The 12251-nt window shown below is 37.2% G+C and overlaps 1 protein-coding gene across 1 annotated transcript in view; it reads left to right on the top strand.

Moving 5' to 3' along the window:
* The window catches only part of LOC145678819 (corticotropin-releasing factor-binding protein), a 530344-nt gene that overhangs the window by 425340 nt on the left and 92753 nt on the right, over positions 1 to 12251 (top strand).

The following is a 12251-nucleotide window of genomic DNA, read 5'->3' as shown; positions in this document are numbered from 1 at the left end:
ATAGGATTTCTAGTATTACTTGATTGTAAAATTTTAATAAGCAGTGGCACGACAGCTACTTATAAATAATGTATATAGAGTAATCATAAATATATACTACTAGAAAATATTACTATAGTATGCATGAGCGCCGATTTCTCTGTAAATTTGGGGAGGGGGCCCATTCAGATGCGGATGGTATATATATGAAGATTTTAAGACAAATTGCACTCAAATTATATCAAATATTGTATACTCATAAATGAAATAGGGGCCACATGAGCTTTGGGGGGCGCGGGCCCTCTCGGTCCCCCAGGATCGACGCTCTTAGTATGTTTAATATATATGCATACCTTTCTCTTCCTGAAAACTAGTCTGGTACATTGGATTATTCGAATTGAAAACACAATAACACAAACAACCATGAAATAGAAGTGTATGTACGCAGTTTATTGAAATTGATATTATAGCACACTGAGTTATTCAGATTGAAAACAAGGAAAGCTAAGTTATAAACTGAGAAATTCATATGCAATTTATATGACTTCTTTTCAGTTGTTACTGAATGGTGGTTCATTCTAGACATATTTGCTTTATTCTTTTTGGCAGATATGCACATTCTAATATTGTAGTTAACTACCTATTGTTAATGAGCTAGAAGTGTTTCCCTCAGAGCAAAATATGTTTTGAGAAAATCTTGAGGGAATTCATATCTCAAAACCTCCGCTACTTTTTGACATGCAGTCAGGTGCCAATAAATGACAATTGAGCTTTAACCTTGAGAATTTTCCGGAATTACTAAAGCTTCCCATTGATGAAAGGAGCCGATATAGCTAATGGTTTTACCAAAACAGACAGGGTAAACAAATACGTACAACCATTTCCTGAATTCCTGTACGTGCTTTTTCTTATTCACATCTTCCTTCACCACTCCTTTATGAGGGTAGTGTTTTGGTCATTGACCTCCAAGAACAAATCGTGCGAATCTATGCTTCTTTGTGTCCAGTTACAAATACAGAACATCTGCCTCTCATATGGGAATTCGAAAGAGTTAAGAAAAATAACAAAACTGTATTTTGCGTGGCCAAGATACGCAGGTAAATTTATCATTATCATCATAGGGTAAACATTGCTTCAGTGTGGCCAACTTCCAAGATAGACAGGTGGCCAACTTATAGAGTAGTAAGTAACGAATATCTTATGGGAAAATGCAGGTTCGAGACGAACTAGGCCAAGATAAGCAGGTGGCCAACTTAGAGAGGTGGCCAAGTTGACAGGTTTCACTGTAATTTTTCACTATTTTCTCCTTTCTTTCTTCTTAAGGAATTCGTTTTTTTCTAATAGTTCCTATATATATTTGCTCTGTCCCTGTATCCGTTCAGGAGACGTTAAATCTCAAAAACTGCTTTATGGATCACCGTCAATTTTGGCCAGGATATAGAGGGTGAACCATCAATTTTGGCCAGGATATGGAGGGTAAACCATCAATTTTGGCCAGGATATAGAGGGTGAACCATCAATTTTGGCCAGGATATAGAGGGTGAACCATCAATTTTGGCCAGGATATAGAGGGTGAACCATCAATTTTGGCCAGGATATAGAGGATGAACCATCAATTTTGGCCAGGATATAGAGGGTGAACCATCAATTTTGGCCAGGATATAGAGGGTGAATCATCAATTTTGGCCATGATATAGAGGGTGAACCATCAATTTTGGCCAGGAAGTATAGAGTCAAAAGTTAGGAATCGAGTTTTGTTAATGGAAGTGATTCATTCAGTTGATCCAAAAGTGTGACTTCCATGTGTTCCCATATGGAGTTATAATTGCTCTTTAGTGATATGCAAGTAACTATGCGTAAAATTAAGGTAAATTTCATATCATTCAATTACTTTCAATATTCAAAAAATGTCCTTCACGTGCTGTACGTGATATTTTTAAACCATTCTTGATGTAATACATATTAACCGATCAACAGACAGACGTTCTTCCGATTTTAAGTTTGTGATTAGAACTATATATGGGGTTTACATTCCCATTTCATATCCTAGCTAATGTGTACCTTTAGTGCACTGAATTCCAGATTGGATTCCCATTGGGAGTACAGTAAAATTTGAAAGCATTATAATGGTTTGAATTTCATAACAAATTGTGAATGTACTTCTCGTGTAGCCTCGGTTCTGGAAACGAACGCTAAACTCTGATCAACCAATCAAATACACTAGTTTAAACCACAGACATGACTAGGTATATACTTCACATTGTTTCGGCCCCACCGAACCATTATCTTGATGGGTTTGCTTGCACTGAGTTCCGGGTTCTTATTTGAACCCTTGCCTCGTATGTGAAGTGAACTGGCATTTATTGTCAAAGACATGTGAGGTAAGTTCTAGAGACGCAACTGTCGCAACCTATTTGTGAAAGATGAATAGTAGGCAGTCCATAATACGTACTTATAGTTGGTCAAATGGTCTCAGAGCTACTCCATTTGCCGCAATACTGAGGCGAAGGATCTTGATTGCTGCTTGAAGTATCCAGTAATAGTGTCTGGACTGGCCTACCTAAGGGTATGGTCTTGTATGTGGTATTCAATTGGTATTAATTTTGTACAGGTGTTGTTTCTTCTAAAGAGAATGGAGAGCTTCGTTAGAATATCGTCAACTGATTTTAGCCTGGGAAGTCTGCTTTTGAGTGCTTGAAAAAGTTTCGGAAATTGTAAGTCATGAAATAAATTGAGAATTTCTCACCAACTTGTGTCTGAATCTTCTACAGTGTCTGCTCTGGTAAATGTAGATTGTGGCAACTGAAATGTAGAATTGAACTTCCGGACATAGGTTTCATGAGGGCTTGGCTTTTTGGTTGCTATTATGGGTGAGTCGGAGTGAGCATTTCACTGCAGCATTTTCAGTCTTGCGTGTGCATTCATATGTAAGCTAACTACAACCACATTTAACACATTTGAGATCAGCATAACAGTAATTTTGGATTTGTCCTAGTTGTTTGCAACGATAGCACTGCACCAATGGTTTCGCTTGGTAGGGTTCAATTACGATTCTATAGAATTCTAGAAATTGTAAATCGTAAGTGCTCTGCACATTCGGCGTCTTCTTTAGTGTCACTAACAATAGGGGTATCTCCAGTGGTCGTCTCTTTCCTTCATTTGGTGCACAAAAATGACTGGATAACCACGGTTCATGAGGTCAGTCTTGATATGTACCGTGTCCTGCGAAAACGAACTAAGCGCCACTTTCATACTTTTAAGAAAATTACGTTTAAAGATTGATGTCCAGCATTAATGTAGCCGTAATCAAAAGTGAAATTATGTTTCCTTTTTTGGAAAGGTGTTGGTTTTCCTCTCTTTACGATTGTGCAAAACGTTCTAATGCTTATCAGGAACCAATCGTCGCATTTACGTGGATTTTCAAAATTTGGCGCTTAGTTCACTTTCGCATAACACGGTACATATTTTCCAGGGAAGCAACAATTGGAAGTTGTCGAATGACTACTTTGAACGTCGGATCTTTCTTCGCCGTTTCTAATGCGTACAGTAGTTTGAACTCTACAGAATTTAATTAATTCAGGTTAGATTTCTTGGATGTGACACTTAAACTTGATCTGATGTGGGTACACTGCACAATAATGAATTTCTTTACATATTGTGGGGGCTCCATGAGTTAGTTTGTGTCCTTTGTTATCGAAATACTCATAGATACTTAGATATTTGCTGTAGCGTTGAATACCGTCTTTGTCGGGATTGACAGTAGGTATTTTAGTGCTAGCTTCTTTGTCAATATTGACGGTGAGTTCCATCGTTTCCTCCAGATCTTCCTGAATAATCTCATCCGTAGTTATTGGTTCAAAACTGTTCGTTGTAGAGGCAGGTGTAATTACTGCGGCTTTGGTTTAAAGGTATGTTTTTGTAACCAACAGGAGTGCGTGTCGCTGTCCTTGGCTCGTGGTATTACCAATAAGTATACTCCTGATACTTTAACTTACCTGGACAGGATGATGAAGACCTCTCCAAGAAAGGTTACAAACTGTTTCCCAAAAAGCTCGTCGGTCTCAATAATGAGATGAGCATTAGGCGCCGAGAGGTTCGGGTGTCTCGTCTCGAAAACCTCACGGACGATCAGACGGTCATCCAGACCATAACGCACACAAACACCACTCATACATACAACGAAAACACACTGGGTTAAATGACACTCTACTTATTTATTAGAACACTATTCTGAAAAAAAAATAACGAAGAGAAATGAACACAACACTGGACACTAATAAAATTTTGCCGCTGAAATTACGCTTTGTCCTTTTCGGGAAATATAGCCCTTTCTATATATATGATTATAATTCAGGTATCACTATAAATACTTTGCTCACACCATTAACACACTTGGGGGATTCGCACTGGGGAAAAGTTGTCTGTATCGTCCCACGATGAATCCAGTTGTTACGCTGAACAGTCCTGCAGCGTAAAGGTGAATCTTCAGCAAACACACAAAAGAAGATCTCCACAATGGAATACAGATATTGGAGGGCGCGTATGTAACATTTTAAACGCACAAGGTCTGAGGACCTGGGATTTCACTGATTGGGGCTAGCCGTAAGAAATCGTCCTTCACCGGCTAAATAGCTTGTGCCCCTTAACACAACTTATGTTTGAAGTTCAACGCGAGATGCGTGGTTGCATCTTCCAGACCTGGAGTCAAACTCCTCGAGCATCCAAGCTCAAGCTACGGGTTGCAATCGTCAACGGAAAAGTGTTGGCAGTTCATTTCAAAAATCACTCGGTTAACTCACCTGTATGCACATACAAACAGAATACGGAAAACAATTTATGTTAATTTTAGTCAACTGCCTATAATGCACTAGACACGGCGATAACACTGGCGTGAGAAAGTACAGATAACGAACTACGAAAATTGTGAGGCTGGTGCCACTTTGGCTACTGGGACATCTGGTCAGCCCGTATTTCTCTAATCTATTGTAATGTTTCCATAAGCGATTAACGAAAGCACTTAATTCAGTTCCCAATAACTATAGAATATATACTGTGTATATAATGAGTCAGGGAGAAACACTGAAATGGTTAGTCACTAACTGAAATGTTCTCAGCAAAAGCAATGTTTTAAATATATATATGAAAAAAAACGATGAAAGACTTCTTTGTCCAATTGTGTGGGAAAGAAGCAATTCCCACCAAGAAAGAACTTATGTGCGTTGCAGAATAAAGTATAAATTGAAAATAATGATCACTGTCTTGACGAAATATACAGAGTGTCCACAAAAAAATCCTTCTATAACCTGGTAGCGGTTATATTTTGCAATTTTGAAACGACGTTCTGTAGATTGGCATTGTCCTGAAAAGAGCCGGAGTTTCCTTGCCGATCACCGTCAGAAAAGTTGGTAGAGGTAGTCGACGAGCTGTTGGTGTGCACTGCAGAAATCCGAGCTGTCGTCTGAGTGCCGGGAACATCCTTTTGGGCTTGACGAAGATGGCGCTCCCTCTCATACTGTGTCCGCGTGTTCCAGTAAAATTTAATAGTGAGTCTATTCAAGCTGTTGAATTAAACAAATGTTGATGCTGATAATATGGAGTAGGGTACTTACTGTATTGGAAGTAACAAGATGAACAATCTTTCATAACTGAGTCGGTACTGTTCAAAACCTTGATCTGCCTTAAGAATTCTTGTGTGTTGCGTAATAATGCTTCATTGTCTTAGATGTTTAAATGAGTATCGAAATCCATTGCTAGATTAATGATACGTGTCCATTCACTTTTAACTCAGCTCTTATGCCGGCCCCACCGTCATCCATAAGAAGATAAAGTGCGTAATCAGCATATGCCAGATATTTCGATGACAAATCCTATCACCAGACTATCATTGTTTGGAGCGATCCACAGTAATATTGCTAATATAAGAAAAAAGAGATCTCTTGTCTTTCTAAAACAGTAACTAACACCTTCGAGAAAAACTGCAAATGGAATACCCCCAGAGCCATGGGCGCCGATCCTGGAGGGCCAAGAAGGCCCGCCCCCCTAAAGTTCATGAGGAATCCCCTTATTGTATTTAAGAATATGCAATATTTGGCATAATTTGAATGCAATTTGTCTTAAAATCCTCATATATGCATTCTGGATCTGAATGGCCCCTCAAATTTACAAAGAAATCGGCGCCCTTGCCCAGAGCTACGAAATTCTTCCCGGGGTAAATATTGGATCGTGCTCAATAAGAATTACAAGTGTTTCCTCGGTACTTCTTTAACCTGCAGCGCAATGAAATTCTCTTCCCCCCCCTCCCCCCCGCGAGAAACTATCTGAAATATCACTGACATTACAGCTTTCATGTGTTGTAAAAGTAAGGAGACATCAGTTACAGTACATCCACGTAACTATTTTTGATTCGCGTTAATAAGCCTGCTTTCTTTCAATCATTTCGTAAATGACTGAAATGTTTTGTTGTTACGATTCTCCTGATACTTGTGGACCATAAATAAACCTCACGCAATAAATATTGTTCTTGCGTTGCTCTTGCAGCCAACCAAGGTTTTTCAATAGATGGCACAAGAAATTGTGAGTTTAAAACAGAGTAGCGGCAGTGAATCAAATCGTTATGAAAACACCATAAGGAAGTTAAAATATATTACTATATTTATCAAGCTTATGGTAAATGAAAATACAATTCTTACAACTTTACGTTAACATATCGTGATATAAAAAGAAGCTCAATCAGTACATGAAAACTTTAATCGAGAAGATAAAAGAAAATTGAAATGTGCGTCGGTATTTATTAACAGGTTAGATAATATCAAACTCGATTCAATAATTATTTGTAGATGATGAGTTTCACCGTATGGACATCTTCCAGTGGTACTGATAATCCAGATGCAAAATACTACTTCCTGACACCATGATCAGAAGTACCAAGTGACAAAGCATGCTGAAGTGTGATCGAGAATGGCTTCTCTATAGAGACAATTCCGGTATATTTAGGCCTGTACAAAGTACATTAAGACAAGGGAGAGAGAAATTTCTATAGAGGATTACCTGAGTTCACCTTATAATCATAGTTTCTTGGTACCGTAGATGCGGGCTACTTGGACCCAATTTTGCAATAAATTCGTTCTTTCTGCCTGTTTTCATCCACGAAAACTCGGAAGTTATTGTCATAACCCATATTAAGTGGAACTACAGGCTTTATTGTACATATCGAAGACAGTTGTGGTTACATATATTGAAAACAAAGAACAGGCGATTATTGTAAAAAATGGGTCCAAGTAAAACTCGCGTTCGGGCTACTTGAACCCAGTCCCATATTTTCCTACAAAAAACATTGAAATCTGCTCTGAGACTAAGTAGGACGTAGGTGTTCCAAGAACATCACTTTTTATTTACTGCAAACCAGAAAGAGAACATGTTAAGAGGTACTATCAAATGTAATGACTGTAATAGCTGATTAAGTTTTCTTCTACAGCTGTACGAGCCCTATCTATATTAGCAGCGAATCTAGTCGTTGACTGGAGGTGCAGTTTCTAATATAACTTCACCCAATCTCGACTGGGAAGTTTGTCTTAGAAAGCAATGACAGAACTCCTACGCATGGCTAAATAGGACTTCACAATAAATCTGAAATCAAGTTAATCAACCTGGAATCCTAAATCAGAAACTTTATCAAGATGACTAGCGAAGGCTAATTCTTTTTCTTCAGTGAACACTTTCAGATGGCCAAGATTCTACCTTGACCTGTTCTTTAATCTTCTTTCTATGCTGGAACGACTTATCTTGAAGTGAGCTTCTGTTTCTTTGGTGATATTTTCCCCGACTTTATTGCTGGTAAACATTCTTCAAGCTGTTATGAAAGATCAGCATATTTTCGACCTGCAGCCAATCTTTTATATTGATGTACCATTTTGTACCGGTATGCTTAAGGAAACAATGAAAAGTCCTTACTTGTGTGACACGTGACAACATACCTTTATTTTTCATTGATAAAGATAACAAAGGATGGGGTGGGATAAAGATAACAAAATATGTGGGACAAAATCTCCGTGTTTTCCAGGTCATATGTACACACTTCATAAATAATGCAATTACGCTCACATCTTATTGTATACGATAAAGTTTACCATGTCAGTTTCATTAACCTATATGTAACTACTTATGTGTTTACTTAGCATTGGTTCCACTTCCTTACAAATAGTGTCCACACATAAAAGTTTGGCGGTCAATAAATACACTCTTTTCGTCAACGACGGTTCTCACCAATGCTGCTCAATGGTAACCTACCACAGAACTAGTTTCAATGTGTATACGCCTGCATTATGACCCCATCTAAAGGATCTAACTCTGAACTCACTCATTATTGCATTGGATATGGGACTTTAAACGAGTTTTTGGTATGGGTCCAAGTAGCCCCTTAAGGGTCCAAGTAGCCCGCAATTACGGTACATTTTCCTTAATGAACTAAGTAGATACAGAAGTTCACTGAACAATAAACATACTTTAATGCGATTTTAAGTTTCTGGAAATTGATTAAAAATTAAAACAAAATTCTAGCAAGTTAATATAAAATATGACTGGATAAAGAACACAAATAGTCTAGAAATTTTATGAAAACAAGATAAAAATCAGGATCAGACAAGTTAGTATAATAAATGAAATCCTTTTCCCAGCAAAATATTTGAATTTTTATGAACATAAAATGGCTAAAACCACTTTTTCTTCAGCGATGCATTGATTCGTTACCAAATCAATAAGATTAGATCGGTTAACTCAAAATAATTAATAATAATAATAATAATAATAATAATAATAATAATAATAATAATAATAATAATAATAATAATAATAATAATAATAATAAGAAGAAGAAGAAGAAGAAGAAGAAGAAGAAGAAGAAGAAATTCACCTTTTCTCGGAGAAACAATGATCCGGAAATACTTAAATTTTAAATTGGATTCTCTATTCCGCTCCAGAACCAAATCTTTCTTGACTGGAGATGGATTATGGGACGTTTTGATATTTGACTTCAAAATTGATGTTATTCGATTCTACACATCTTATTTAGCCCACACAGTAAATTTCAACTTGCGTAAATGAAGGGATCTAAAGTTATGGGAGATCAAAATTTTGCCAAAAGTATAGGGGGTTTTAGGAAAATAAGTGTTCGAGAGAGGATTGATTAGATTATTATATTCTTCAGTGCAGCGTTTTCCTGCCGTTTTCTTGCACGATTTACATCTTTTATCTTCTGGGCACTTTCCTTTGCTGCAGTTGAAAACAAAGCCAATTTTGTAGCTGTCTTTATCTTTGGTGCATTTGTTCTATACACAGTGGCGTATTTAGGGGGGGGTTCCGGGCTGAAGCCCCCCCCCGAAATCTTACTTACTATAGTAAAGTATATGAAATACCTTGCAGAATTTTCACATTTTGAGGCAAAGCCCCCCCCCCGAAAGTTAGCAAAGCCCTCCCCGAAACAAAATCGTAAATACGCCACTGTCTATACACAATGTATAACATTTCACTTTTTCAGTGTATTCTCTTGTCGGAATAAGATTATATGGTTGGGGGGAAGAAAGAGGGCCCGCGAGTTTTTAACTGATTCTCATAGTACTCAGCGAGAGAAATCGATTTCTCTCGCTGAGTACTAAAAGAATCAGTAAAAAACTCGCGGGCCCTTCCCCCCCCCATCCTGAACCATTTTGCAAGGAATACAATTGCATCTTCTTCATTCTTGAAATAACAATTGAAATTGGTTTCATCAATGCCTTCTAGTTCTGGCCACCTTTCCATTATTGGTAAAATGAGCTAGGTATAATGAAAATGAAGCGTGGTCGGTACATGATTTTTCTCAGAACAGTATTAGTTTTCTATAATCACGCCAACAACGATAGCTTTAAACAATCGCTTTATCAAACCTAGACAAACTTCACTTTTTTACGCACTATCAAAGCAGCTTTGCCAAATCGTGAACTCATTTTCTACTCAAATTTATAAGCTGAATATTATACCAGTTTGCAAAATGACCCCATCTTAACTTATTACAGGGTTTAATTTGTGCGATTCAAAATTTCAAGTGGGAAAAAAATTAAAAATTCTAAAGGGCCTCATCTATTTTTGGGGCAAAATTTGACCCCCCATAACTTTGGGGCCCTTCGTTTGCACAAGTTGAAACTTGGTGTGAAGACTAAGTAAGAAGTATAGAGTCAAATAACATCAATTTTGAAGTCAAAATATCGAAAGTCCTATAACCTGTTTACGACCTCTTTCTTTTCCACCACCGAAAAATACTTCAATAGTGCATTACCTTTTTCTATGAGTTTAGATTACTATAATTCTTTTCAAAGAGTTTTCTATTGTATGATTATGCAACAATGCAAAAGACATAGAGAGTCAAAATATAGAATTTGAGCTATTTGATAGTGGTGATTTTAAAACCGGAAAATGTAGAAATCTGCCATTTCTCCTTTTAAGCAGTTTTCGAAGTTTAAGGGAAATTTTCCTAATTTAGAGAAATTTCGTAGGTAAATTTTTGCAGAAAGGGAAAAGGGGAATTTTTCGATAAAACATTGAAAATCCAGGGAAATTCTCGCGCTGACTGACTGACCAATATAAATGCTTAAATTTGTCTTTGTTCTTCAGAAAGAAAGCAATACAATAACAATAGTTTTTATGTGTGTTCAAAGTAGCATAATTTGCACCCACTGTGGCTGGGATGTATTTGTGTGTATTGCTTTGTAGGAAAAAGTGAAAGATAAAAGAAAAAGCAAAAATCAAATGAATAAAACAAAATGTGATTGGCTTTTCATTTAATATAGCTAAATTAATCTTTCCACATAACTACTTTGACACTCAACAAAACAGGGAAAATTTGATAAGAAAACGGAACATTTTGTATAAGTAGAGGGAAATTTTCTTGAAGAAACCTACGAACATTTCTTTTAAACTGATTACTATAGGGAAAACGGTAATAGATAGCGAGAAGTGATTTCCTGCAATTGATGTAGCGTCCATGAGATAGTTGGTGAATACTTCAAATTATAGTATGTCCGTAGCCAAACTTCCTCTATAAAAATTGTTGCGTGAGTACCGCAGGATTCTGAAACTTATATTTTTGGATAGTGCACATAATACTTCCTAAGTCAGTGTTTCTCAAAGTGTGGGTCGCGAGCAGTTTCTATGTGGGTCGCAAGAAGATTTTTCTTTTAATTATGAAAATTTTATTTTTCTGTAGAAACATATGAACTGCTATTCAGAAAACGAAAATTGGAAGTGTTTGTTAATTAGATGAAGAGTAGTGCCTAAAGTGGTTACTCAGAGCCCTGCCCTGTTGTACAGTCAATAGAGATGCTGGGCAAAAGAGTGGGTGAGTCAAAATCTGTCACTGGGTAGAGCATTGGTTGGGATTAGTGTTAACTCCATGTTACCTTTCTATGGAAACACTTTAGCCCTTTCTGTGCATGCCTACAATTTCATTTGATACAGTTATTGAGAAAGAAATTTACATTACACTTGCTAGATCGTCACTGACTGATATTTTCGTACCAAGAGGGAAGCTGTGTTCATAAATTTACATTAGAATTTAGTTTGAAAGTGAGATATTTACGATAGACATAAAAGAAAGCAACTGAATTTTGATTTATTAAAATTTAATGAGTATTTGAATAAAAGTAGGTGGGCCACAAAATACTTTTTATTATTTAATGTGGGTCGCAGTAACAACAAGTTTGAGAACCACTGTCCTAAGTTAAGTCTTGACCCGGTTATCCAGGCCGGTAGCCAGCCCAAAAATGTAGAGGGGGGGTGGCGATCCAACCATACTATTGTCTATCATCGTATTGTAGTTTATTTGCAAGCCTACCGTGAAAATGTTAGGGGGTCCAGCGAAAATTTAAGGTGGCGCCCCCCCCTAGACACCCCCTGGATACGGGCCTGAGGTTACCTCTATATAAAGGCCGGTATTGGCAACTACCTGAACAGTAAAATGTTTCTGCACTTTAGTCAATAACCATTAATTGCTTTTAGGAAAAAGTCCATCGGAGTGATTAAATGACATTGCAGAAGTAGGTACGAAATAAATGTGTCAATCATACAAGATGGAAAACATGTCGTCTCTTTCTTCCTCTCTTGGTCTCTCTCTCTTTTAACCCTTTTCATCTACACATGATTTGAGACTCTCCTTGTAGGAAAATATGTAGAACGTGACCTAGCCTCTGTCTGGGGAATATTTTTCGCTCGGAAAATTCCTTATTTAATTTTCTCAGCGAGTCTTT

This window comes from Thermobia domestica, chromosome 2 (genome assembly GCF_964235325.1).
Source record: "Thermobia domestica chromosome 2, izTheDome1.hap1.1, whole genome shotgun sequence".
In the NCBI taxonomy this organism is placed as follows: Eukaryota; Metazoa; Arthropoda; class Insecta; order Zygentoma; family Lepismatidae; genus Thermobia; species Thermobia domestica.
The sequence above is the reverse complement of the archived record's forward strand: the minus strand, read 5'-3'. Positions and strand labels throughout refer to the sequence as shown.